The following is a 22,656-nucleotide window of genomic DNA, read 5'->3' on the forward strand; positions in this document are numbered from 1 at the left end:
AGTTGGAGCCCAGCCTGGTCTACAGAGCAAGTCCAGGATAACCTCCAAAGTGATACAGAGAAACCCTGTCTCAAAAAACCAAAAAAAAAAAAAAGTGTCTTAAGGGAAATCTTGTTCTTATCCATTGGATGCATGAACAAACGAACAGACAGTACTTTAGGCTCCAGATTCCACTGAGTGACTCTGAGATGGTCGTTAGGTACCAGCCACGGTGGGAGTACGCTACAGAATTTGGAAAGTGATTCTAATCAGGCCTCTCTGTTTGTTGGCATCTGGGCTTGGCTGTTAAATATTCATGGATACAGGCCTAAGCTTGCTAGGCATGGGAGAAGAAATCACGTGACTCCAGAGGAAGCAAGGAGAGTGTGATGAGAATACCAACGAGCGAGCTTCCTCCTCCTTCCCACCCTCTGCTGCTTCCCCTTACTGAGCTGGGTGAACCCGGGCACGGGGCTTTATTGGGACAGTGGGGACTCCAAGCCAGCTAGGAGCTGCGTGCAATGGAAGAGCCACGGCAGGAGCTGGAGGGCAGGACAGAAGCAGGGTCCTAGCAGTGCTGCCCGTCTCAGTCCACCAGCGTGGATGGCACCAGAATTCACCTAAACCTGCTGATGGGCACCCGCACTCTGCCTCCTGAGTGCTGGGAAGCCCTGGCAGAGGACCCGCTGCGTGTGGGGACGGGGGCACAGATGATGCAGGAGCTGGAATGAAGTTCACACATCTGGACATCCCACCACACACACACACAGAACGTGGAACGGGTCACCCTAAGATCGTGGCCTGGGTTAAAGGAGACATCCCTACCAGACTGCGTGTGTGAAGCAGTTCACTTCATCTTTGATGTTGATGTTGAGCACGTCACTTAAACTGCATAGGTTTTTCTCAGCTATGGAATGGGGACGCGAGAGTTAAATATGCCCATAATGAACTTATAAGTCATAAGCTCTCAATAAATACTAATGCCAGAACCTTGTTAAGGAGAGAGAGAGAGACAGACAGACAGACAGACAGAGACAGAGAGAGGAGGAGACGGATACACAGACAGACACATAGACAGACAGAGAGAAGGAGAGTGAAAGACAGAGGAGAGAGACACACAGAGAGACAGAGGAGAGAGAGGATAGAGAAGAGAGATACACAGAGAAAGAGACACATACAGAGAGAGACAGAGACACAGAGAGACACAGACAGAGAGATAAAGACAGAGATTTAAAAGATAAGTCAAAGCCAGAATCCAAAACTGATATACTAGTATGTTAAAACTCAGAGCACGCACACTGGTAAAACATTAATACTTGGAAATCTCCAGTCTGAGCTCTTTCCCCAAACCCAGACTTTGCAAGTATTTTAGTGACTAATCCACCACAGCATTAGCTATTCTGTTTCATCTAAACTTCAAAGGACTTGGGGTAAGTAATCGCCAGATAACTTTAAGGGGCACACAGGCCCTTTCCTAAAGAATGTCCCCTTGTCAGAGGCCTAGATCTCATGTCTTTTTATGCTGATGGAAGCGGTGTCTGGGACTACTCCATGGCTGTGCTAGGTAACAGCAGCCTCCAAAACAATACAGAGAAACCCTGTCTCGAAGAAAAAAAAAAAAAAAGAGGTGCCTGTCCTGGGGAACCAGGCTTTGGAACTGTTAGGTTAAACACCCCACCTCTCTGGTTAATGCATCGTTGACTCTGAGAGACTTGCCTATCAAGGTCTTCAGAAATGCTCACAGACAAGCAGTTTTGCCAGGAACGTGCCCCTTGGCTCCCTTCTTTGTACCATGACGCTTTGCCATAAAATCTAGTTTTGGGTGTGATAACCTGACTTCCACAGTGTTTCTGTCACAGGTGGAGTGATCGGTTATAGCAGCCTACATGGGGAGGAGAGCCATGGTGGCTATGTGCTTGTTTTGGTTGATTTTATGGCTCACCCTGAACTGCCAGTTCCCAAAGGTTCACATTCTGTCCCTAAGACACCAAATGTAGGGTTTCTTCATATGGCTGCACTAGGACTCTTTCATTAATCAGGTCACTTGTCAATCTGTCTCCTAAGTAATTTCCAAGCGGCAACAGAATTCACTGGTTTGTTCGTGTATTTCCTACACAGATGGGCGTTTCTCATTGCCTCAGAAGATTTGGAAAACTCACAAAAGATACCCAATGGACAGACTTTATTTACTTTTCATTAAAAATCAAATATGTGCTCTGTGACATTTTCAGGAGGCATGAAATTGGAGCCAGGATGGAAAAAGAAAAGAAAAGATTGATGGAACATAAAGCCTTCAAAGTATGGGAATCATTCACCTACTTTAGAAATTTATAAATTGATTGTTATCACCCTGGTACATGCCTCACTCTTAACTGCCGCTCGGACCAGGGCATTCTGCATGCACTCATGCACTCAATAGGCATCCACTGAGCCTTTCTTCAGCAGTGATGCCCAGCGCCAGTCTCAAGGGGGAAAGCCCAAGCTTATCGCTACACAGGGAGGCATATCAATCCGAGCCGAGTCAGGACACACTTTGCTATGCGCCATGGACTGTATCAGAGATTTTGGCAACTAGGTACTGGCTAGCAAAACAGAAGTCTAATAATATGAGACTAGCAGATATGCAAGGGACACCACAGCCACTAAGAGAACGTGACCATGGCTCACAGAATGCTGGGAAGACAAAGATCGTGACACAGGAAACCAGCCAGACCACCTCCCTAGGGGTGCTAGGGATGCCTTCCATGGCAGAGGAAAGGGTCCCTTGCCTGGCCCCCTGGTGCTGATTCAGCAGGCTTCTTAGCAGGGCTTCCCAGAGGCCAGCTGCTGTAGTATCTAGCCTCTAGGCCTAGCATCCAGCACCTAACCCTGGCATCCTCTGTGTCAGCAGCACAGCAGTGAGACTCCTTCCCATTGACTGCCACGCCCAGCACATCTGTACAGCTTCCGGATTAACCTGGCGGGCTATAGGGCTGATGAAACATCCTTTTGAGAAAGAGTTCCCTCTGCTGGCTGACTGGAGCTGGAGTCTGTTGGTTCAGGGTGCCTGAGGACTAACATGCTTTCAGGAACGAAAAGCTATTGAAGACAAGAAAATCATAGCCAGCTTCTAACTTTTCTTATCTGGTTAGAGGGTTTTGGAGCCTTCCCTTTTTACTCAATCAACTTTACTGAGCTATACTTCATAAAATGAAATGTGTGCACCTGTGTGTCTGAGAAGCCACCATCACCATAAAAACACAGAACCTTTCGATCGCCCCCAAAGTTCCCTTGACTTCCTTTCACAGTCAGCCCCCACCTTTGATTACCTATGGTCTCCAAATAACCATGGATCCCCATTCCTTATATACGCACTAGCACCGCCCATGTTAGAACTGCAAATAAGTGGACACACACAGTGTACAGTCACGCGTAGATACTGTGTTTTGACGTTCGTGAATGTTGTATGTATCCTTAACTTTAATCATTTTACCCAGTTCTCTATTCTGTCGGATGTATCTTAAATTTTTGTCCATAATGGACATTTGGATCGTCTCCAGTTTGGGGCTATTTTGACTAAAGACAATTAGTTTCAATCTTTTTTTAGAGGCAACTATTTTTATTTTTTCAAATATATCCGGGTGAGATTTCTGGATCGTATCGTAAGCGTGCTGCTGATTGAGTGAGAAATTTCAAGATTTTTCCACAGATGTTGTGTGCTAATGCAGTTATAAGAAGTAGTGTGGGCCCCTTACGCACCATCCTCCCCCTTGCTAATCTACAGTTGATCACAACTGCCTGGCGCCTTCAGGAAATACCTCTCAAGATTCAGTGAAACGCTGCTGAAACTAGTGCCACATGACTGCATATTCCAAGGTCAGTTCCCAAGGACTCAGAAACTGAGTCCTAACACTCACCAGTGCTCTGAGAATCCCATCTCAAGACCCAGAGAACCACCGATCCACGGCACCGCTGGTCTGATTCTTGGAGCCCCTGACTGAAAAATCCCACATCTGGAACGTCAATGTAGATAGGGCTGAACAAAGGGAGACTCAGAGAGAAGGGTAAGGAGATGGTCACCGTCAAGGAGGTCTCTGCCCCAAGACCTTCCCAAGCGAACATTATCATTCTGAGTTTCAGACTGACACTAGGCAGGGCTTCCACTGGCTCATGAAGTGACTGCCTACGGCTCCCAGCCTCATTTGAGCACTAGCTTGAACACTGTTGGTAGACCCCTATATGAGTAATGAACTGGTTTGAGTTCTAGCTCTTTCTGTACCTCAGAGCTGGTGCTGGGACTGAGGAGCACAGTGCCACCATGAAGATGCAAGGAGGCCTGCAGGGGGGAGGAAGACCCAGTTATCGTTGGAGCGGGTTCTAGGCCCATGGGCTGCGGAGCTGATGGCAAAGAGATAAAGGTTGTAAAAGGAGAGGTGAAGACAGACAAGGACGGATTAAGAACAAATTTATCGAAATTACAAAAACAAAAACCAACCCTTACCCAAAAAGAACCACACGAAAAATATCTAGATGAAAGATGAATGTGGTAACTCTCCCACCGTCTCCCCTCAGCTTCTTTTTGGTGGTTTGAATGGCCCCCATAGGCTCATATAATTCAGTCCTTAAGTCACTAGGGAGTGGCACTATTTGAAAGGCTGTTGGAGGAAGTGCGTCACTCAGGGGTGGGCTTTGAGGTTTCAAAAGCCCATACCAAGCCCAGAGTCCCTCTTGGCCTGTGGATCAGGGGTAGCTCTTAGTTACTGCTCCAGCATCGTGTCTGCCTGTGTGCCAACATGCTCCCTGCTACACTGATAATGGACTAAACCTCTGAAACGGTAAGCAAGCCCTCAGTTAAAAGTTTTCTTTAGCCGGGCGGTGGTGGCGCACGCCTTTAATCCCAGCACTCGGGAGGCAGAGGCAGGCGGATCTCTGTGAGTTTGAGGCCAGCCTGGTCTACAAAGTGAGTTCCAGGACAACATCCAAAGCCACAGAGAAACCCTGTCTCGAAAAACCAAAAAAAAAAAAAAAAAGTTTTCTTTAGTAAGAGTCGCCTTGGTCACCGTGTCTCTTCACAGCAATAGAACAGTGCCTAAGAGAGTCTTCTTCCAGACATGATCATTTTAGGACGGCCTCATATTATTTAGATGGAGACAACAGCTCCTTTGGGGATCTCTTGTGACCTGTTGGCAAAGTTATCCGTGCCCGCCTCTCCATCTCTAGATAACTACAACGTTCCTTGTCTCTTTCCTTCCTCTTGTCTCTCAAGGGCCTTCCATCTTCCCACTGTGAACATGCCCTGCTATACCTGTAGTCGCTTCTACTGCCCTGGAATCTTGTCCCAGCAGGAACACACTCTCCCTTGTAACCTTTCCTTAACTCACAAACACGATAACTTTCTTCAGCCCTTAAACACATCCCTTCTGTAGGGCCTATTCTCACGTCACCAGCCTCAACCTCCCAAATATCTCGAGAGAGAACTCTCCAATATCAGTACTTTCCCTCACCATCCTCCTGTCTCCTTGCCCTTAGCTCTCTGCGGGTTACCCTTTCCAACATCAGTGTCTAACAGGCCTCTGCTCACACTGCCAATCGCCTGGTGATTTTTTTTCCCTCCTGGGTCCCGTCTTGGTTTCACTGGCTCCAGGAGGGAGCCCGAGACTCAACGCGATTGTCACGCTCTTCCCCTTCTCCTCTTTAGGGCATCTTTGCCCCTTTCTCTGTCTCACAGGTGAGATGCCCCATCATTCACTCTTCTTTGCTGTTTTCTGTAGTCTTTCTTTTGCTTCAGTATCAGCTAAGGCCTCGGAGCACGCAACCTTGGACTTGGTTGGTTGTTACTTTTTAAAGGCCTTGCTTGGCCTTTTACACCCCTGTCCCTGTCCAATGTTGAGTCACACGAGGTAGAGGAGAAGAGGCATTGGTCTACCTTTAAGCCTTTAGCACAATGTCCTAAACATGATCAGGTGATGTTGAATAGTATTATCTGCTCTATTGACTGTTGAGACCCCTCCTTTTGATGGACTGGTGGCATCATGGAGAGTGGCCAGTTACATTCAAACCTGCTCCCTTCTGAAACAATACCTCAGGTAACCCTTCTGCCACCCGACACACGGACACGTGGTGGCTGGCTATGAACCAGTTCTCCTGAATGAAAGGGACGCCTTTGGGGGGACGTCCAGGGGTAATTGAGCCGTGATTGGCGCCCATTGCACCACTCTGAACTCACAATGAGCAGCCACAGCAACACGTGCCTCTGCCAAGTGGCGTCTCAGCTCTCCGAGGTGACTATATTGCTTTGCAGAGGCTGGCACGCTGCTTCAGGAGCGCCTACTGGGAGTCGCACCTGAGCCTGGTGCCTGACTGCTGCAGACAGCTGCCTAGTTAAGGCAAATTTTCAGTTAAATTGTGTTCTGCTTGGGAATTGGAAACGATTGCAGAAGGACAAATGCAAATGGGTTTCCAGTTCAAGGCAGGAGAGCATGGAGACACCTCTGCTGCCGTCTCCTCGGATCCTTTCCAACTGTTGTTTCGGGGAAACTTACGGGCCATTTTCCGAAGAGCTTAGGGAAGGACAGAGCAGCTTTGGTGCAATGTGAAAAGCCCTGGCCTTGGGAGGTGACGACATTGTGATTGGAGGCATGGATTTCAGCCTACTGGTCTCAAATGCTTGCTTCAGTACTATAGGCTGGGAAACCCTGGGGAAGGGGTTCCTATATCTGAGACTCTCTTTTCTCTTCTACAAACTATTATTATTAGTAATGGTGCTTACCATGTTAGGATTTAAAAATAGAAACAGACACAAGAACTTAGCCCAGAGCTTGACATGTAAGAACAAGCCCTCCATTGGTGTGGGACCTCAGGAAATCATTTAACCTCACGGTATTCTTTTTTTTCTGTTTCTGGAGATATCTTTATTTTTTATAAGAAGGGAGCAGAGGGGAGAGAATGTGGGGGGAGAATTTGAGGCATTTGGCACAGGATGGACACTTCGTTGGTGATAGGTGCACTTGATATTCACGGGCTGGCTGTAACTGGGTCTGTTTTATGTACCTTAGGATAGGTAAGCAAGACTCGGGAGAGAGGTTTTCCTGTCATGGGGACTTGACACTAACTTAGCCTTTGCCCTCTCTGAGAAGCGAGGTCAGAAGTGGCCACGGTGAACAGCACACATCTCTCTGAAGAGGATTCTGGTCACTGAGTGGATGGGGTGGTTCAGGTGGGGGTCTGGAAGGACGCTTGAGGACAAGGAAGAGGAGGGGCTAAAAAGGAGGTGGTTGTGGGAGAGCAGGAAGGGGGCACATGTAGCTTAACAACCCCGAGTGTGGCAGAGGTCACTCCTCCATTTTCTCTCTTCCCGTGTCCCGGCCTGTATCTCCCACTGTTGGGTAAATGCTATTATCAACTCGGGGTGGAATTCAGCACCGCCCCAGAAGCTTGGCCATGGGTGAGGGTGCTGTGTGTAGAGCTCTAGATGATGGAAACAATGCTTTCCTAAGCTGTGGGGTCAACTACACTTCCAGGGCTATTGTTTCAGGCCTGAGGATTTGACACACCATCACAAGAAACACCCCTCACCCCCACAAGAGTGCACCAGGCCTGAGATCAGGTCCTCCATGAAGGGACAGCGGGGCCTCTTCTAATGCTGACAGGCAGAGTGCCTCAGGGCCCAGCGTGCCTAGCTTGCTGCTGTGCGGTTGCAGGAGACGCTTGCCTTCGCAGCCTGGAGCTGACTTCCCCATCATCTGCTCAATGGCCACACTGCAGTCGGAAGCAAGGGCCGTTTGTTTTCCCCCCAGAACAAGAATTCTCAGAAAATCGATTCTATCTCATTGACAATGCATGCTAAGTGATTGAAAGGCCATTAAACCCATTAATGGGGTGCTCTTTAAATAAAATAAGTCCCTAAAAGGGATCTTAGACTTGGCAACATCAGTAGAGCGAACAGTACAAGGGGCCTGCCTGGAGACCCATAAATACCCCAGAACAAATACCAGAGAGCAGGAGGGGCACACACAGAGGGAAGGAATCCCGAACAGTGAGCAGCTGGGGCAGCAAGGACCAGCGTTGGAAGACATGCTTAATGGCTTTGGTTTTATTTTTGACAGGATTTACAAAACCAAGTGGATGAAGGGAAGTTTGCATCTTGATTTCAGTTAAATATTTGGCACTACATCCCTCCAAATTTCACGCACAGAATTAATTCAGATTGTCTTGGATGGAAGTGCAGCCACGAGGCAGGGAGGTTGGCTGCCTCTGCCTCCCTGGGAAGCAGGGGAGGAAGCAGCCTCCAGAGGCAAGTCTGGCGAGGCCTCCTCCTATTATCTGTCACAAACAGGGGCTCTCTGTCTTCCCTCCCGAATAATAATAATAATGTCAGCTGGTGCTCACCGGATACAGTACTTGCCAGGCAAGCATGAGGACATGAACTGGATAGTTAGCACCTATGTAAACAGCGTGGACAGAGAGATGGTGTGTACCTATAGTATTATCTGTCACTGGGTAGGCAGAGGCAAGAGGGTCTCTGGATCTTGCTGCATTTGGTTCGTTCCAAGTTTAATGAGAGATCCTGTCTCTAAAAATCAGATGGAGCGAGGAAGAGATGGTCCTGCAGGTATGAATACTTGCTGATCTCCCAGAGGACACAAGTCCAGTTTCTAGCATCCATGTCAGGTGGTTGACAACTGCCTGTAACTCCAGTTCCAGGGGAATCTGATGTCTCCGGCCTCCCAGGGCACTTTCACCCACATGTACAGACCCACACAGAGACACACGGGCTGAAAGAAAATCTGACAAAAATAAGGTAGAGAAGTGATTGACAAAGACACCTGATGTTGAGCTCTGGTTTACGAACACATGTGTATGTATGCATACACACACACACACACACCATGCACGCACACACAAGCATACAAACACACTCTCAGCAGCTACCATGACCTGACCTCATATCCAGGTCCCAGCATTTTCCTGAGATGGTTTGTATCTGTGGGTCCTGGTGGCTCTGGCAGCTGTGTTGGCCACTTCAGGAGACCAACGTGAGGAGCAGAGGGAGAAGGCGAAGAGCAAGTGTTTGGAAGAGACGAAGAGAGAGAGGAGCATCCCTCCTCAGACTTCTTCCCAGTGCCCTTGGGTGGGAACGAGCGCAGTATTCCCTGTGCCCACTTTCCCGAGCGAGGCCCGTGTCTCACACACCTGGGAGACAGCCGCCTGGGGAACTTCACATACTTCTGACACCTGTGACGCCTGTGAAGTTCTGCCACAGAACAGCCGGACTCGTCCAGGTGGACCACTGGGCAGGAACACCCCCTCTCTCAGCAGTGCCAGTCAGGCTGAGGAGGGGACATCACCTCTCACTGACCCTGGTCTAGGAGGGGTGACAGTTCACAGCTGGAAATCAAGCACAGTTGGAGGAAGAGTATTTTCTGGCAAATCTAGACTCTGGAGGCATTAGGCTAGTGGATCCCTATGGAAGTTTTACAAAATACAGACCGGGAAACTGAGGTGCGGAAGACTGCCCTGAGGGTTTGCCCTCCCTGGTGAGCGGCGAGACCCATTCTGCTCCAAATTTCCCGTCCCATCCAAGTAAAGGGCACTTAGTGTCTGCCGTGAGCATGAGACACTCTTAGAAATGAATCATCCCTCTGGGGAAAGTGGTGGTGTCACAAGGCTGCGATTCTCTTCATGGTCCCACTGTACAAAGCCGACCTCATTCTGTCTTTCATCCTTTTGTTTATTCACTGGGAGCCAATGACATGCCAGGAACAAGACAGAAAGGTACAGTTTCAGTTCTCCAAGGGCTCGGAGCCTGGGAAGGGCACACAATAGAGTGGGTCGTTTCTCTCAGAGATGTTTCTATTTAAAAATACCCTGAGCCTATTTCCTGGCTGAATGGATGGGCAAATTGTGGGACATCCATACACGACAATACTACTCAATGACACACAGGCATGAGCTATGATGCCCGGAGCATCCCAGGGCACTCTCAGTCATAGTGCGCTGAGTGAGAGGTGCTGGACCCCACCATTGTGGTGGGTAATTGTCTTGTTGCTGTGACAAAACACCAAACCAAAGCAGCGTGTTTGGCTCTCAATTGTATTTCTAGCTCTCATTGTTTTTATACAGAAGCTTTCAGCGTATCTAAAAAAATCGACTTAAAAAAAAAATCCTGCCATTTTGAGTGAGTCTAGACGTTTTAGTCCCTTCCCTACGCCATGAAGCCTGGGCGTCTCACGTGACAAGCCGTAGTTGGTTTTGCTGTCGGCTCTGCGGCTTTGTGCATGTTCCTGCCTATCCCCCTACCAAACTTCCCCTCACCCTCCTTCATCTAAGCCAAAGCCCAGACTTTCATCATCTCATAGATGTGCTAATGGAGCACACAGCGTTTGCCGAACTGTACTGGGATGGTGGGTGGTTAGGAGGAGGCAGAGGCGTGGTGAATGTTAAAGGAGCCTCTTTGGGTTCCTGGAGATGGCTCAGAGATAGCAGGTGTCTGAAAAGGGGACAGACACCAGCCAGTGTCGGGCAAGGCTGTGGAGAGGCTCCTTTAAATGGAGTAGAAGGTTTGTGTGTCCTGTTCTATGTCTTCCCCTGTCCCCTGTAAAGATGGCGCCAGTCACGCCTTGAAATGCAGAGTGAACAGACGATCAATAGCTCCTTACTTCTGGCCAGGGTGTGGTAACGGCTAGGCCATTAGCGCACTGTTGGGCTCTTTCCACGGACATGTGTTTCCCCGAAGCCACTACAGCATTTCCGAGGCACTTGGCTTCCTCTCCTAGCTAGCCTGCACAGCCTCCGGGAGGAAGGGCTCCAGCTCTCTGTGCTTACGAAGAAGGTAATGCATGTCAAATTGCCTTGGCTCACCCAGGCAATTGTGCACCTTTGAAAGGTGCAGGGAAATGTCTCTCCGTGGTCAGATCGGCCCATCACACACATCTGTTGTCTTGACCAAACTCCAGCAATCTGCCCTCACTTTGCTGCTGGCTGGAGTCCCAGGCCTGGGCAGGAGACTGTACAAAGTCAGTAGACTAGAGTCCTGGCTGTCCCCAAGCACTGCGAGCAGCAGTCAAAGAAGTCAGCATTCATGGGTCCCCACAGCACAAGATAACCCAAGAAACCTACAAGGGATTCTGAAGAGACTCAAAGGAAAAGGAGAGGAAGGCAGAGAATTTGCCTGTAGAAAAAAAATATTCTCAGCACTTCAGGGGAATGCTGGGAGGGATCTGTAGCCAGGGCCTCCATAGCTTCTGGAAGGCAATCATCTTACAGGATGAGCTCTCTCCCCTCCCCTCCCCTCTTCTCTCCCCTCCCCTCTCCTGGGATGTCGCAGTCACTGATGGTGGTGCTGTTCTGGGAGATGCTGGAACTTTAGCAGGTGAGGCTTTACTGTTGGAGGAAGTGGGTCATGGCAGTTTATCCATGGCTCTTAGTCCCTTCTTTGCTCTCTCTGCTTTGTTTCTGCCATGAGGTGAAGGACTCGCCTGCTTCCCCCCCCCCATGGTGTTCTGCCCAATCACATGGGGCCAAGAACGTACAACCTGAACCCTCTGAGGGCATGAGTCCAAGCAAAGCCTTACTCTCTTGGGTATTTTGTCAAAGCAACAAGCGTAGTAAATGACACTATTTGAGCTAGAACGCTATCACTGTGGTTCCTGAGTCTTCTCAAGGTTTCCATTTTCTGTTATAACATATTATTCATAAGATGTGGATAAAAGACACCCTTGTTTGTTGTAAAATCATTCCTGGCAAACTGGGACTGTAGTTCTCTGGTGACCACCCAAACCACTTGTGGAACACTGTGGCTGTTTGGGAAGATCATGGAGCCTTCAGGAGGTGGAGCCTTATTAGAGGAAATATGTCATTTGGGGGCAGAGTGTGAGCCTTGAGAGTGTATACACTGGCCCCACTTCCTGTTCTCTATCTGTAAATGCAATGTGATAGGCTGGACTCGTGCTCTTGCTGCCCATGCCTCCCCCCCCACAGCAGTCTGTATGCCCTATGGAATAATAAATCAAATAAACCCTTTCTCTCTTAAGTTTCTTTTGTCAGGGTATTCTACCTGTGGTGCTTTGAATAGGAATGTCCCTCACAGACTCATATATTTGAAACCTTGGCCCAAAGGGAGTGGCATTATTAGGAGGTGTGGCCTTGTTGGAGGAAGTGTGTTACTGTGGGGGGTGTGCTTTGAGGTGTCATATGCTCAAGCTATGTCTAGCGTGGCACACAGTCTCCTTTTGCTGCTTGTGGATCAAGGTGTAGAACTCTCAGCTCCTTCTCCAGTACCATGCCTGCCTGCACATGACCACATCCCACCATGATGATAAAGGTCTAAACCTTAGAACTGTAAGCCAGCCCCGATGAAATGTTTTCTTTTATAAGAGTTGCTTGCACCGGGCGGTGGTGGCGCACTCCTTTAATCCCAGCACTCGGGAGGCAGAGGCAGGCGGATCTCTGTGCATTCGAGGCCAGGCTGGACCGATAGCCTCCGAAACAATACAGAGAAACCCTGTCTCGTAAAAACCAAAAAAAAAAAAAAAGTTGCTTGCTTTGCTTCCTGTCCACTGTGTCTCTTGTCCTTTGTCTCTGTCTTGCTGACTCCTTCATCTTGCTGCATGGAAGGTGTATGTAGTGGCTGCTGTTTTGGATCATGACATCAAGAGTCACTCCCTGCATGGAGCCTGGGTCCCTGAGGACCTCGTGGAGCAGACCTGCCTTACTCTCTGAATTGCTCCTCTGGGATCTTTCTCAGGAACAAATGAAATTGTGTTTTCCTTACTACACTGTTACCCAGAGGTCTTCATTAATATCAGCTAAGTTTAAAGCCAATATACCCTAAGATTTCTAGTTGAAAAAAACACAAATGCTGGGAGTATAGCATGAAATTATCAAAAGGGATGAAGTCAGCATTACAAACTGTAAAGCACAGATGGCATGTTTCAGTTCATTTTGCAACAGCTTAAAAAATGACCCAAGTTTTGTTGACAGAAAAGCAAAGCAAAGAAGACTGTGCTCAGGAAGGAGATGGCTGAGCTTTCGGTGTCTTGGTGAGGAGACAAATGAGTGCCAGCATTCTGTTGTGTCACCTCAACCACCATCAAAAAGAAAATCATTTGTGGTGGCGTTTACTCTCATTCCTAATGTTCTACCTCTTCCTAGAATAAGAATATACATTCACAGCCTTCCCCATGTGACACTGGCAGTGGTTCAGTAAGCAAAATATTAACCTTTCCCTTTGAACACCGAGGAAAGACCCATGACTTGTTTGGTCAATAGGATGTTCATGGCTGTGACGAGGGTCAAGGGCTCAATGGGAGCTGAGTCTTGCCTGCCCTTTTACTCTTCTGCCATCTTCTATGAGAAGGACACAGTCTTCAAAACAATGCCCTCACATGAAAACACAATTTTAATCTGGATATGCTCCACAAACCATCCCAGAGTTCCTTTAAAATGATTCAAAGCAGTTGTATTTGGACATAATTCAATATATAAACTGTACCCACCTAAATGATACAATCAGTATGTCTTTGTATTATCAAAGAGCCAAGCAGCCATCACAATTCCAGGATATTTGTTTCATCCCCAAAAGAAACTCCATACCTTGTAGCATTTAATTCCTGCTCTCTAACTCCTCTCCTCCTCAGGACTAGGAAAGCACTCACCTCCTTTCCAGCTGTATAGATGCTCCTATTTCCAACCATTCATATAAAAAGAATCACTTATTATAATCCAGCTTCATCCATGTTGTAGTATTTATCAGAACCTTGTTCCTTTTTATTGCCAAATCATAGTACATTGGATGAATACACCACATTTTATTTATGTATCCATCTGCTGTTGAAGTCAGTAGTATTTTTGATAACCATAGAAATACATGGGGGAAAAGTGAGCTTCACCTCATTTTTTGTAATGTTTTTATTTAAATTAGAAACATGAATGATTTACATGTCAATCACAGCTCTCTCTCCCAACCTTCCTCCCTTGTCCCTCCACCAGACCCCCCCCACAGCGTCCTACTCAATCCCCACATCATTCCCCAGGGAGGGTGTGGCCCTCCTTGGGGGGATCTCTAAAGTCTGTCATTTCATCCAGGGCAGGACCTAGGCCCTTCCCCATGTGTCCAGGCCAAGAGAGCATCTCTCTATTTGGAATGGGCTCCCAAAGATCATTAATAAACCATGGTAAACACTGATCTACTACCAAGGCCCCAGTGATTTCTGTGGCCTCCTCACTGAGACTACATTCATGGAGTCTGGATCCTGTTGGCCTCTCAGGCATCAGTCTGGGATTCAAGAGTGCCTCCTTATCCGGTCAGTTGTCTTTGTGGGTTTCACCATCATGGTCTTGACCCCTTTGCTCATCACTCCTCCATCTCTGTCACTAGGTTCCAGGAGTTCAGTTCAGTGTTTAGCTGTGGATATCTGTCTCTGCTTCCATCAGTCACTGGATGAAGGTTCTAGGATGGCATATAAGGTAGTCATCAACCTTACCATCAAGGAGGGGCATTTAATGTAGTCTCTCCACTATTGCTTAGTTTGCCAGTTGGTGTTATCCTTATAGATCTCTGGAGATCTCACTAGTGTTGCTCTCTCCTTAAGCCTATAATGACTCAATCTATTTTGGTATCTCTCATCCTGCCCTCCTCTATTCTTACCTCGACTCAAACTTCCTGGTCCCCCATACCTTCTTCTCTCCTCCTCTTATCCCTCTCTCTTTTTCCTGGCTCCCTCTCTTCTCCCCTGATGTTGCCAATCTGCTCAGGAGATCTTGCCTCATTCCACTTCTCTGGGGTATCATGCATCTCTCTTGGGAACCTTCCTGTTTCCCAGATTCACTGGCACTGGGATTGTAGGCTGACACTCCCCTGATCCATATCTAAAATCCATATATGAGTGATTACATACCATGTTTGTCTTTTTGTGACTGGGTTACCTCACTCAGGATGGTGTCCTCTAGTGCTATCCATTTGCCTGCAAATTTCAAGATTCCTTTGTTTTTTTTCTGCTGAGTAGTACTCCATTGTGTAAATGTACCACATTTTCTCTATCCACTCTTCAGTTGAGGGGTATCTAGGTTGCTTCCAGGATCTAGCTATTATATATAATGCTGCTATGAACATAGTGGAACAGACATCCTTGCTGTATGAATGGGCATCTTTTGGGTATATGCCTAAGAGTGGAATTGCTGGGCCTTGTGGTAGACTGATTCCCATTTTCCTGAGGAATCTCCATAGTGATTTCCATAATGGCTGTACAAGTTGGCACTCCCACCAGCAGTGGAGGAGTGTTCCCCTTTCTCCACATCCTCTCCAGCACAAACTGTCATTGGTGTTTTTGATTTTAGCCATTCTGACAGGAGTAAGATGATATCTCAGAGTTGACTTGATTTGCATTTCCTTAATGGCTAATGATGTTGAACACTTTCTCAAGCGTCTCTCTGCCATTTTATACTCCTCTATTGAGGTTTCACCTCATTTTTAAGTGACTTTACAATGACGTTAGCATATTGACTTTATTGACACACACCTGTTTTATGCACAACTAGTTCCTTTTCTCACAGCAGATTATTTCTAGATTGACCTCTCTGAGACTTACTAGAACAATATCCCCAGATGCAGCCAACTCTTGGTCATGGAGAAAAGGACGTTTCTTTTGACATGTCTGAAGAACTGAGGCAGAGTTGACAGGAGTGCATTTTGAAGGAAGATGTTACCTTCAACCTGGGAGAACAGAAGGTCTTTTAAGCTCCATGTTGTGGTTCTTATATGGACTTGAAATTCTAGATGGTTCATGGGGACTGAATGGTTCTTTCTTTAAAGTGCAGATAATGAAATATATCTAACAGTTTCACTGTTTTGACATCCCATTGAACATTTGCTGTGAATATAACTGCCAATTCTTTTGTGCCTATATTTTTGAGTCTCTTTAGTTTAACCAAGATACAGTATAGTTGAACTTACTTTGGACAGCCAGCTCCCAAATAATGGCATGGAGACTTCTTACTAATAGTGAAAGTTTGGCCTTAGTTGATGGGGGATGTTCTTCTTTATATATGTTTCTCTTATTGGTAGATGAATAAAACACTGATTGGCCAGCAGCCAGGCAGGAAGTATAGGAGGGGCTATGATATTAGAAGAATTCTGGGGAGAGGAGGCAGAGAGAAGCAGGCAGGGAGAGATGTCATGTAGCAACTGGGAAGATAGGATGCACCGGGTGTTGTCTGGTAAGATAAGGCCATGTAGAAATACATAGATTAATAGTTATGGATTAATAATTAAGAGAGAGCTAGCCAGTAAGAAGCCTGAGCTATTGGCTAATGGTTTCTAACTCATATAAGTCTCTGTGTGTTTATTTGGGGCAGAGTGGCTGTGGGACCAGGCAGGACAGGAATTCCAATTGGGCGTGTTCCCAACTAGCTCTTATAACTTAAACTAACCCATGTATATTAATCTACATTCTACCATGTGGCTCATTACCTCTCCTCTCTACTGTCTTACTGGTGAATTCCCTACCTCTCTTCTTCCCAGAGTTCCTATCTCTTCCTGGAAGTCCTGCCTATCCTCTCCTGCCTAGCTATTGGCCATTCAGCTCTTTATTAAACCAATCAGAAAGCACCTTGGCAAAGACACATCTTCACAGTGTACAAAAAGACTATCCCACAACACTATATGTTTAATAGTTTCCAGGTTCAGATATATTTGTATACATGTTCATATCCCAACAAGGAGCGCTCTCCTGTAAGAAAGATGTCACAGTGAAAAGGAGTCTGTGGAGTCCCACCAGGCCAGAAATGCAATGGGGACAGAACAATTTTCTTTTTCTTTTTATTTCATACGTTATATCCCTACTGTACTACCCCTCCCTCTAACCTTCCTAGTCACCATCACCACCTCCTCCCCCAAATCTACTCCTCCATTCCCTTAGATTGCCTGATCCAGCCTTGATAAGAAGGTTTGCACTGAATGGCTAAAATCGAAAACACCAATGACAGTTTATGCTGGAGAGGATGTGGAGGAAGGGGAACACTTCTCCACTGCTGTTGGGAGTGCAAACTTGTACAGCCACTTTGGAAATCATTATGGAGATTCCGCAGGAAAATGAGAATCAGTCTACCACAAGGCCCAGCAATTCCACTCTTAGGCATATACCCAAAAGATGCCCATTCATACAAAAAGGACGTCTGTTCCACTATGTTCATAGCAGCATTATTTGTAACAGCCAGAACCTGGAAGCAACCTAGATACCCCTCAATTGAAGAGTGGATAGAGAAAATGTGGTACATTTACACAATGGAGTACTATTCATCAGAAAAAACAATGGAATCTTGAAATTTGCGGGCAAATAGATGGCACTAGAAGAAACCATCCTGAGTGAGGTAACCTAGTCACAAAAAGACAAACATGGTATGTATTCACTCATATATGGATTTTAGACATGGGTCAGTGGAATGCCAGTCTACAATCTCACTGCCAGACAGTTTGGGAAACAGAACCTTCATCCAGTGACTGATGGAAGCAGAGGCAGACACTCACAGCTAAACACTGAACTGAACTCCTGGAACCCAGCGACAAAGAGGGAGGACTTATGAGCAAAAGGGTCAAGACTGGGCTGGTGAAACCCACAGAAACAGCTGACCTGAACAAGGGGGAGCTCATGGACCCCAGACTGATGACTGAGATGTCAGCATGGGACTGATCCAGACTCCCTAAATTTGGGTGTCAGTGAGGAGACCTAGGCAATCTATGGGGCCTTGGGTAGTACATCAATATTTATCCCTGGTGTACAAATGGACTTTGGGTGCCCATCCCACAATGAGGGATGCTCACCACTTTTGGTGGAGGGCCTAGGCCCTGCCCTGTACTAAATGACAGACTCTAGAGATTCCCCCATGGAGGGGGGATTGGGTGGGAGGCTGTGGGCGCCATGGGGGCCAGGGAGGAGGGGAGGGAGAAGGATCTGGGATTGATGTGTGAAGCAAGCTTGTTTCTAATTTAAATTAAACAAATCTTAAAAAAAGAAGGTTTGTGCCTAGTCTTATTGTAATTTATTAAGATAGAGCAATTTTCCATGGAATGGTGACAGCTGACACTAGGGTTAGAACCAGTGGCTCATGGTGTACACTTCAAAAACACAGCAACATGCTGCCCCATTGTTTTGATTTATATGAATCCCAATGTCTAATTTAGCATGAAAGTCAATTATTATAAAGAAGAGCAAGAGGATTTTATAAAAAATGTTTAGATCAAGAAGGGATGTGGATTTAGAAAAGATATAAAAAAAAAAAACAACAAACCTACATGGGAAAAAGTAAAGGCAGAGAACACCCAAAACGCCTGTGGGAGCAGACAGGACTGGCCAGTGGGTGGGGAGACTGGAGGATTAGCAATTCTATCATTATGTGTTGGTAGTAACTATGGCCAAAAGAAGGGCAAGACTGATAACATCAAATGCACTTGATCCTTTGATTGAAAATAAAACTAAAAGGCGAAGCATGAGCCGATGGACAGAGTAACAGCTGCACTTACTCAAATGCTTGGAGTAAGGGTCCATATTTGCTTTCTCTGCAGATGAGAATATGGTGGCTCTCAGACCTTTCCATAGATTATTTTCTGTTTCGTTTACACTTTTTATAAAACATAAGAACCATTTGTAGCTCACAAGTTGTACAATAATCATTTGTGGTCCCGATTTGGCCCATGCAAACTATTTTGGCTTCTTCCATTATGACAAAGAACTAGAAAAAAGGAAATACAGGTATTAATCTCAAGAAATTTTTTAAAAATGGTGAGTAAAAATTAACACAAGTGAAACACTAAAGAGAAATTGATTAATACAGGCAAAGGCTGAAATAAGTGGCAGAGGAAAGAAATGAAATGAGTAGAAAGAATAAATATATTCAAAACTTGGTTCTGAAAATGCATAAAATAGGATAGCCTCTTGCAGTCTGAGTAAACACTGGAAATGGATCAAGGAAGAAATGAAAACTTGAGTAGGACAATTTCCACAGGGGAAAGTTGACTCAAGATTTACCCCTGAAAAATTAGTGAACCAGAATCACTTGACATTCACAAAACAAGTAATTCCACATTTAAAAAATAGTATCAGTTCTCTTAGAATTCCTACAATGTATTTTAATCATCACCCAGCTCCTCTTAGATCCAGCCAGTCCCTACACACCCACCCAACTTCATGTTCTCTCTTGTTCTCTTTGAAACCCCATTGTCTACATTTAAAAGAAAGAAATGAAAATGCTAAAGCAACAGACAAAAGTGGAAAGTTCTAGAAATTATCTTCCCTTTGGGAAGTTAAAAGCCAGAGTCTCTAGAACTGGAGCTGCAAGTAGGTTTTGTCTTGGGTGCCAGCTTGCCTGAGTGTCTGCTAGAGCCCAGAGGGAGCAGACGAGGTCAGCTGACATCCAAGGGGTGAACGTGGGATCCACTTTGCTATTCCCAACTCAACATGAACTATGAAATCAAATGGGTCTAATGAGCCAGTTCCTACAAATAGAGCCAGGGATCACTGTAGGATGCCTCCCACACTTCTGAACCATTTGGGATGATTTCCAAACTCAGTGAAATGTATAGTCCTCCAAAGACCATTCAGTAACAGTACAAAACCCAGGTCCCAGCTCAATTCCACAATAGCCAGTGAGTTAGAGAAACCCCAGGCTGCAAGAGCCATTGATATCAAGGGGCATGCCCTATCTGATTGAAGTCTGTGCAAGGAAGGTCAACATCTTTGCTGAGCTGTGGTTAATCAGGCAGCATCCCATTCTGTTGATGTGATGGTGACCCTAGCCCCTCTTCTAGTTCTCTGAATGTAAAAGCAGACTTGAGGCTGCCACGTCCAGCCTTACCTGGGTTAAGGGCTTCTAGCTTGGAGGGAGAAAGCAAGGGGAATGGAGAGGATCCGCGGCTGCCACGAGTAAATCTTCATTATTATAAAAAAGAGAAGCGTGGCTTTACCGTCCTCAGTTTTATGATGGAGTAAAATAAAATGGGAAGGGAAAGCAAGAGAAACGACCCCTCAGCAAACGCCCTCAAACCTAGCACGTGTTTACTTAAGCAACTCTTCAAACACAACCCTGGGTGTCCGTTAAATCAGCAGGCATGTCAGTTGGCACTTCTGGTTACGGACCATTTTACAGTCATAGCCGTAAAAGCCATTTGCCCTCTGTCTCCCAACCAATCAGGATCCAGGCAAGAGGAAGCAAGGCTGATGCTGGCCAGCTTTCTCCTGACTTTCCACGCCCTGATTTTATCAGAACGCCACCCAAAGCTGCCTCTCTGGGTTAGAAAGGTCCCATGCCTGCCTTGCTCTCCTAAGGAGCGGCGGATGAATTAACTCGCCAAGAAGGGCAGAGGTGGAGCAGACACTGGCCGTGGTGCCTGCCACACCTGCCACGGGAGCCATCCAGGTAGACCGCCGCGATTTGAAGCAGATGCCAGGGCTGGGCCACACGCAGGCGACCTTGATTTGCCTCACTTTCCTTCCTCTCTATCACCGCGTTACTGACACAGAGGCTGCCCAGTCCTGACTATCCTGACCGCGCAAATGACGCATCTTAAGGCTTTCCCCAGATGTCTTTACCTCTGGGATCCCCCAAATCTGTGGTCTTCCCTTCACGCCTGCCGTTTCCTGATTCTTAAGATATTTCTTCATTTACTAATACCGCTAAGCAGCGGTCCTCACAACCCCAGTGGGAACCGGGACAGTCCCATCTCGTCCCCCACTCCATCTCTGCCTGGACATTTTGTGTGTTGTCCGTCTCTCCAGTCACAACAGGCTGGGGTCAATTTTCCAGTGGCAGCTTGGAAATAATAGTGTAAAATGTATATTAATACAGAAATATATTGTGAAACTGTCCTTAAACAAACAAATGAGCCACTTTAAAATATTACTGCTATAAATGACCATGACAGTAGCACAGCACATATAATAAAAAATAACCGCTGAAGAGAATCTGCTGAGTTACTATAGTAATAAACCAGATGTGATTATTATCATTTAACACGGTCATTGAATACCATGAATCCCTGAAGCCATTAAAATATTTATGATTAAACATTTGCTATTCCTTAGAACAGAACATATAGTTAGGTACTAAAAAACAGTTGAAGTATTACTTCAACTAATCTGTGCCAGTTCAGTAATGGAGGTCAACCAGCATTCGGTGGTGGTTTTCAGAGGCGAGACAAGCAGCCGCCCCTCCGTATCTGGACACATGTGGGCATGTTTCTGCTGTGGTTATATACTCTGTTGGTGCAGGGTAGGGTGCTGTTAGTCCCTTCCAATTTTAATGAGACGTTCCCTGTACACTGTGTCTGCCTGTGCCTGCCTTCCATGCAATTGAGCTCTACTCTGTACCTATTCCGGGCAGGGTCAGCTTCACTGAGGGCAGAAGGAAACCCACCCGGCCACTGAGCAGCCTGTCCTGTTAGAAAGAAGAGCCGGGTGAGATTTCTTTACCATAACCACTTGAGACTTCGCTGAATGTTTTAATTACATTCTCCATAAAAATGAGACTTGACGAGGTTTTTTTTTAGAGGGATAGCAACAGCAATTGCCTTTCCTCGTATCTGTAGAGACAGAGACCTTCCAAAGACTAGGTGCTTGAAACTCTGAGAATAACATGAAAAGAAAGAACTAATTTTAGAAAGAGACCTGGAATTGGCTGGCAGATCTGACCATAACTGGAAGCACGATATTTAAGATATGTTATTTAGCGTCACGTGGCCTCATGCTTTGCCAAAGTGCCAGTCAGTTTTCTCATGCAATCATGGCAATTACACATATTGGTGTGATGTGTAGAAAACATTTATCTCTACTGCCATATGGATAATAGGTATTTAATAAACATTAATTTATTAAATGATGAATGAACGGTGAATTTACTCACTGTTTCCACACTACCACGATAACAGCTCAACTCCTGCCGTAAGTAGTCACCTATCGGGAGCTCATTTGGCTCCCAGCGTGTCTCTCGAGCTTCTCATGGGGTTTTGGCAGTGTGACACAGCTCTGTCATGTGGGTTCCATATTTGCCTTTAAGCCTCCAAGTTTTAGTCACATAGTCTACCCTGTTCTTGTTGTGGTCTCACATCTGTGGGATCGGTAAGCTGGGCAGTGGCCTGACATGTGAGCGGGGGCTCTCATAAAGCCTCCAAAGAGGAGCTGGAAAGAGTTTCCAAGAGTCCCGCTGTTCAGTCAGTCTAATGAACTATTGGATCATTAGAGACTTTGCCATCCACCAGTCATTAGATCAGCAGCCATTCACTGACAACAGGGTTCTCCTGCTTAAAAAGGCTCCCATCAAAATGCACTCAGGGCATCGCTGGGTCCCCGAATCCGAAAAAGTGGCTCCCCTCACTCTTTTTGAGTTAGCTGCCGCAGTCGCAAAGTGGGGGCTGGTTTGGAACAGCTGCTTAAGCACTCCGCCCAGGAGCGGTGCTGCGGAGTCCATCCTCTACCCAAGAGCTGGATGGCCACGCCCGGGACTCCTGGGGCTTTCTGCAATTCTGGTTCTTGTGCGGCTCCCTTCAGTCCTTTGTTTTTGTTGACCTCTGACCTCTGGGTCTCTCCTCTGCCCGTAGTCACCAGTGTCTTCTAGAACCTCCAACCTCTATCACATCAAGCAAAAGCCTGGAGTGACAGTTCTGTGCACATGTGTGTGACAGATGTTATATTGAAACTGGGTTTAGCAAAT

At 46.5% G+C, this 22,656-nt stretch overlaps 1 long non-coding RNA gene across 1 annotated transcript; it reads right to left on the minus strand.

Moving 5' to 3' along the window:
• Positions 1 to 15,481: 15,481 nt before the first annotated feature.
• LOC121136569 lies at positions 15,482 to 19,999 on the minus strand. Its single transcript, XR_005873606.1, has 3 exons — positions 19,807 to 19,999; positions 18,476 to 18,684; positions 15,482 to 15,670 (listed from the first exon to the last, which is right to left on the minus strand). It is a non-coding gene; the product is annotated as an uncharacterized LOC121136569 (long non-coding RNA).
• Positions 20,000 to 22,656: the final 2,657 nt, after the last annotated feature.

The sequence above is a fragment of the Mesocricetus auratus genome, unplaced genomic scaffold (assembly GCF_017639785.1).
Source record: "Mesocricetus auratus isolate SY011 unplaced genomic scaffold, BCM_Maur_2.0 Super-Scaffold_100676, whole genome shotgun sequence".
NCBI classification, from domain to species: Eukaryota; Metazoa; Chordata; class Mammalia; order Rodentia; family Cricetidae; genus Mesocricetus; species Mesocricetus auratus.